This window comes from Heliconius melpomene, chromosome 8 (assembly GCF_056956725.1).
Source record: "Heliconius melpomene rosina isolate 202511_hmr_F chromosome 8, ASM5695672v1, whole genome shotgun sequence".
Classification (NCBI taxonomy): domain Eukaryota; kingdom Metazoa; phylum Arthropoda; class Insecta; order Lepidoptera; family Nymphalidae; genus Heliconius; species Heliconius melpomene.
The window spans coordinates 2,779,426-2,785,662 of record NC_140396.1 but is presented as its reverse complement, the minus strand read 5'-3'; the positions used below and the strand labels follow the sequence as shown (position 1 = coordinate 2,785,662).

General features: G+C 29.7%; 1 long non-coding RNA gene across 1 annotated transcript; it reads right to left on the bottom strand.

Moving 5' to 3' along the window:
- Positions 1-1,670: 1,670 nt before the first annotated feature.
- Positions 1,671-5,878, bottom strand: LOC146536675 (uncharacterized). The gene is made up of 2 exons (XR_014878218.1): positions 5,713-5,878; positions 1,671-4,040 (listed from the first exon to the last, which is right to left on the bottom strand). It is a non-coding gene; the product is annotated as an uncharacterized LOC146536675 (long non-coding RNA).
- Positions 5,879-6,237: the final 359 nt, after the last annotated feature.

Sequence of the window (6,237 nt, the reverse complement as noted above, 5' to 3'; positions counted from 1 at the left end):
AAAATAATTTTAAGAAAATTTAATTGGAGCCTATAATTATCGCATACTTCAGATCAGTCGGATATCTTCCTCAGAATTTTAACCAAATTTTTTTTTGTTTGAAATAAAATAAAAACTTACCTAAGAAAAAATCGTAGCTAAAGTTAAGAAAGTTTGACAATTTTTTACTAAACTGCATTTTTGTATTTTTTTTACACTTATAATATGTAAGTCACTGATCTTCAACTCCCAGCTGAAAAATGTTTCTAGATACACTCTTATTCATATGTAAATAAGGTAATTAGGTATGAGAAAAATAAAGTAAGCACTCAAGTACATAATCCGAATTTAGATTCCAACCCAGTACCCTAGGCCATAATAATACATCATCGCACCCATGCATATTTTATTTATTTAAAATATAATATAGATGAACAATAAAATATACCTACACATTTTCATTTGCATATTTAAATTATTCATCAACTAATATCAATCTACCAATCGCATTCTAGATATGGAATTGAATAAGTATATAATAGCGTTCTATAAAAGAATGGCACCCCTATATAAATAGTCAACCCCTATCTAGGCGCCTAGACAAGGGACTGTTTGTTTGAGTTTGGATTTTGAGCTGTATTGTCTAGTCCAAAGAGTACAATTTACAGTAGGTACATTTTCTTTATATAGATTTTTCTATTGTATGTATTTTAACTCTCTTATATAATGTACAAGACACTTTTAGAGTGCACTTGTACGTTTAAAACAGTTAACATCGGACTTTTCTTTTCCATTTATTTAAATACATTTAAAAATATTTTTTTGTATGTAAATATATGTTGAATTTATTGTCAAACAAGTAAACATGTGTTTTTTTTTTAAATATCGTCTCTACGCCTGTCTCTACTTGTGCAAAATAAACCTGAAGTGTACTATTTCAGAAACTGATTTTGTATATTCTAGTCAAACTCTTGACTCAACTTCATGTAATATGAATTTACATAAAAAAAATACAGTCGAATTGATAACCTCTTTTTCTTACAAAAGTCGGATAAAAATAGGTAGAGTCTATTGTGGCTTACGTAGAAAGGTCAGATATTGAAATACTTATAATGTAATAATTCTGACGTTATTATTAATTAACAATCATTTTTAATACTTTTTTTTAATTAATTATAAAACAAAAATGAAGACAAAAAATGTATTTTTATTGCATTTGTAAAAGAAGTGTCTGCTTAATCTACATACGTATCTAAAATAAATGAAACTAATCTTATTTATTGAAATTTATTTATTGTCATATAATACCATGAAATAGTTATACATAGGTACATTAGTTACGAATAAAAATTCAAAGTATGTCTTTGCAAAGATTACGATAAGATTACAAAAATCAAGTAGATTTTCCAATTTTCCAATGCATCTAGATAACATAAAAAACTGAATTTACAATATTAATTTTAATTTTAAACAGGTGTATTAAAAAAATTTAGTTTATTTTCCATATATAATAGATACATAAATATAGGTATGAATTCTTGAAATATAGATATTTAATGAATTAATTACTGGATGATTCCTAGTTTTAATGTAGGTACGAACAGGAAAAGGTTTTCCAGTGACATTTAAAAAAGGCAATTACATAAAAGAGTTCAATAAAGCTTTAGAAATTTTAGTTTTTTTTATATACCTAAACAATTTTTTTTCTTATAATATGTAGTTATATAAAAATTTAACACCATTTCTATCTTGTACACAATGAAATTCTCATCATTTTTTTTTCTCATTTTAGGTAAAGCACAGCGAGTTTAATTATCTTGAATGTGAATGTAACCATAGAATGCATAAGTTAAAAACATTAAAAGTAAAATATTTAAAACGTTGAATACGTTAGCATAACACAAGGCTGTGAAAATGTTTATCATTCGCGCGCAAAACTAAATTCCTCTAGGATTTGGAGACATTTTAATATTTCACTATTTAGTTTAGATTATCTTAGGTGTTATTTAAACAATGCTGGGAAAATAGTTTTCATTTAGATTTTTAAAATTCTTATTCATTTGCATAGTTTTACGGATTTAGTTGAAAAACTGTTTGTATTTCTAAAACCTAAAGACACCTAAATTTCAGCTTTATATGAAATATTACAATAAATTAAAAAATCGACTTTGTATGCACATTAACATTGACGGCGATCCCATACGGGGGGAAAAAGGAAAATTTTTAATCTATGCTATTTGCGACATCGGGGCCAGCGATAAAGCACCGTTCCATTTCTATTACACAGTTTTACCCCACAGATATTAATAATATATCACCATATAAGAAATCTCTTCCCTACGAGGGTGGGACCGCTAAATGTGCCGCGCCGATCCCTGTGCGCCAAAATAGAAAAAACAACGAATTTACACCCCAAACAAAAAAGAACTTTGTTTTCTCTGACTAAAGTATATTTTCCCCTAAATTTAAATCTCTACTTAATCACCGCTGTCTCCCACATAATACGTATGTATTATACTCGGACTTAGGCATTTTTTTTAGCAAAAAGGTCGCTTGTGACGCCTCGCGGATTCAAGATGGCGGCGTTTCGCAGCACGCTTTTTTGTTATAATTACTAACCTTTCGCAAAAAATGTCGTTTGAATTTTAAAAATTCTGTTTTCCACGTTACGCTGTTTTATGTTTTATAATTTTCAAGAAGAAACTTTATATGGAATTAGGCCAAATAACATTCACAGATAAAAAAATGGCTGCGCAGAAAAGAAAATTACTTTTAAGTATTTCGGACAATTGTAATCTAGTAAGTATATTGCGAATAGTAATCTATTTTAGTTTGTATTGTAAAAGTTGATATTTTGTAAGTGTGAACAATAAAAGTGTAAGTTGATATTAAAGAAATAAACATTTTAAGTCATATCTAAAATCAATATTTAGCAGCTGTTTTGAAAATGTATTTTTAATTCCCATTTAGTCCCATAGACATCCGATACATTATCGATTTTGGGAAAATCAAATAAACTTGTTTACTGATTGAACATAGGTTTGTGATACTTCCGGGTATCGGTAATAGGATGTATCGGCGGCAATATTGGTTTAAGAATCCGAGTATAGTTTTTTTTTTTTTAATTTAAACATAGAACAGAGTCTTTTAAGGACGTTTTCATAATATTGACAAAATTACTGCTTTCATTTGTTAATAAATTTGTAAAGACTGAAAAAAAGCCTTTGAATGTGTTTATTTTAGAAATTGTGCATGATTCTTAATAAATATGAAAATTATGATTTAGATTTTGGTATTTGAAGTTGTAATTGAAAAGTATACTATAAATTTTAGAATTTTAGAGATCTAAGCTCATTAAGTACTGATTTTACATAGTTATATAAATATTTTATTATAAAATCGAAAAACATATTCATTCATTATTTAGTAGTAAACGACAAATCGATTCAAAACTAAGAGTAAACACAAAAGTCATACGTCATAGGTCCGCTCTCATACCGCACTCGGCCGAAGTGGCTGAATCAATGCACAGCAAGGACTTGGACGCGATCGGTCTACTATAACTTGGAAATGGAAAGAGAGGACTATTAAAAAAAATGGAAACTGACTCAATTAAAAAATAACAGGAATCATCTGGAAATTTAATAATTATTTGTACTGACTGAATTGTTTTGAAATTGTGATTAATATTAATTGCCCCGTCAATTATTTATGACAACTATTGATTTTTTTAATATTTAGTTAGCAAAAATGGTGTTGCCATGTTACAAAATCACACGTCTAATAAAAATAATATCTTAAAATTAATTTACTTGTAGATCATTTTCCAGTTATCCCTTTCTTTCTTGCTCACGATAGTATTCCCGCGTATCCCGTTTCCCGTTCCGTACGTCGTCGCCGAATTACCGCATCGATGTTCGGGCGTCGAGCAGCAAATATTGAGTTGTCTTTTTACAAAGCGCCCGTGGCCGAGTTAGAGGTTATTGTTCCGTTTTCGAAACCCGCCATTTTTTTTCCTTTGCCCAATGGATGCCAGTCAATGAATCGGTTTCGCGCCATTTCTGAAACAAAAGAGGTTGTATTTGAAACTTGAAAGTTTGATGGATTGTTTATCGATTCTTCCGTGACTTTGGAAATTGATTTATTCGATTCTTTTATGGTTTAACATTTTAGTTTTAAGTGAGTTACTTTTGATAAGGTAATTTAGCATAATATCTAATTGTTAATTGAGCTTTAAGTCGGTTTTTAAGTTCCATAACAGTAATGTTGATTTTTTTATTTGTCGTTTAATAAATCTAGAGACTTAAGTTTTTCAGGGAATTATATTTAAGTATTTTCTTTTTAGACTACTGACTTGCTAAGAGACAATTGTCGATTCTAACGCGGAACAAATATTAGTAAGTTTAAAATATCATAATTTAGAATCTGTGTAGTCATTTTACCTCTTGATATACAACATTACGAGAAACATGCATAGTAAATTCTAAATGAGTCAAAATTACATTAATTTCTCACAACCAAACCCCAATTTAGAGACAACACAAAAATTCTATTCACAAGATTATAGGAATGAACATCAAACCAGACGAAAAAAAAGCAACAACAAAAAACGAAAACACTGTCTACAGCCTACGTATAAATAAATGAAGACCAATCCAGGACGGGGCCCAGTACAGTATGTACTATACTAGTGTAGTCAAGTCTAAAAAGTACGAAGTTCCGAACAACAATTGTCTCGTACGGATTGTTGTTATTTTGCGTATCCGTTGGCCATATGGCGTGCGCGCCTCGAATATAAATAAACAATTTAGCAGTGGTTTCCTTCCTTCTCATCGAACTTTTAAAAACAAATGTTAACTATTTTTGCGAATATAATATACTAGCGGCCCGCTCGCGGTTTTACCCGCGTGAACTATGTTATTATTAATTTCTGTCTCCATGAGTACCTATAAGTGATGTCCATGTAAAATTTGAGACTCCTAGCATTTGTAGTAACGTAGTTTCATACAAACTTTCGACCCGAAAAACAACCCCTTAGAAGTCGAATATTACAAATTCCCGTCTTAGCGAGCACCTACGTCCTATAAGTAACTACTATGCAAAATTTGAGATTCCTAGCACATATAGTTTCTGAGATTTCGTGATGAGTGAGTGACCTTTCGATTTTATATATATAGATATATAATATATATAGAGTTGCTAATTCCTATTTGATTAAACTTTGTTGCTTTGCTCTTAGTAGGTATATGAAGACAGATAGATGGTAGGTATAATTATTATTTAGGTATATTAAATGTTACTGTAAACTCGATTGGTTGTAGGTTCGATTCCCACTCGATGAAATAAAATATTTAATACTTTAATTTTTTCACTCTGGTGTCACTTATCACGGAATGCCTTCAGATTTCGTCTTAACACTATACTCTCTACTACTACCTCTGCCTACCCTGGTGTATGCGGGATACGGAGTTATTATTTACTTTCTATATTATTATTAACCGTAGGTATCTAAGTTTATTACAATGACAGACAAAAAAAATAATTTAAAGCAAAATTTAATTTAAATTATATTGATAATATTTAAATTATTTTCATTTTCCAGTTCAGTTTAGACAGAAAAATTGAGTAGAAAGTGGGGAAAGGAATGTTTTAACACTTTTCACTTTACAGGTTACCTTTGCCTACACTGATATGCAAGAAAAACGCGTGAAACGAAAAAAAATAGGTACTTACCAGTAGGTGTGTTTTAGACAGCACGAAAACTCACTTAGTTAATTTAAACAGAAATTATGAAATGAAATACAACCATAACTGATATTAAAATATTTTTAAAAATTTAACATTTATTTGTTTTATAAGTACTATTAGCAGAAACTAAAACGAATTGGTCAAAGAAACGTTTACAACTACATGGTTGCGAAGATATCGACCGAATGGAATAGCTTACTATCGACCGCGAATTTAAATCATCCCCACTAATATCTGGTGATCCAGCTCTTAATCAACATAATGATATGAAAATAAACTGTATATAGTATAAAATAAGAGTTAAAAAGTTTTATCAATTATTGTTAAGCAGTTAAACAGGTTTAGAGATTTGCATCGTACGTACATAATGTAGGTAAATAGCTTGCAGCATCCTCGTTGCATGATCGAGCTCGGACGAACCCCTCTTTTTGCTTCGTTTTAATTTTTTAATAAGCCATGTACTTATAAGTTAAATGGTATGTATGGTATTATGGTTTTTGTTATTTTAAG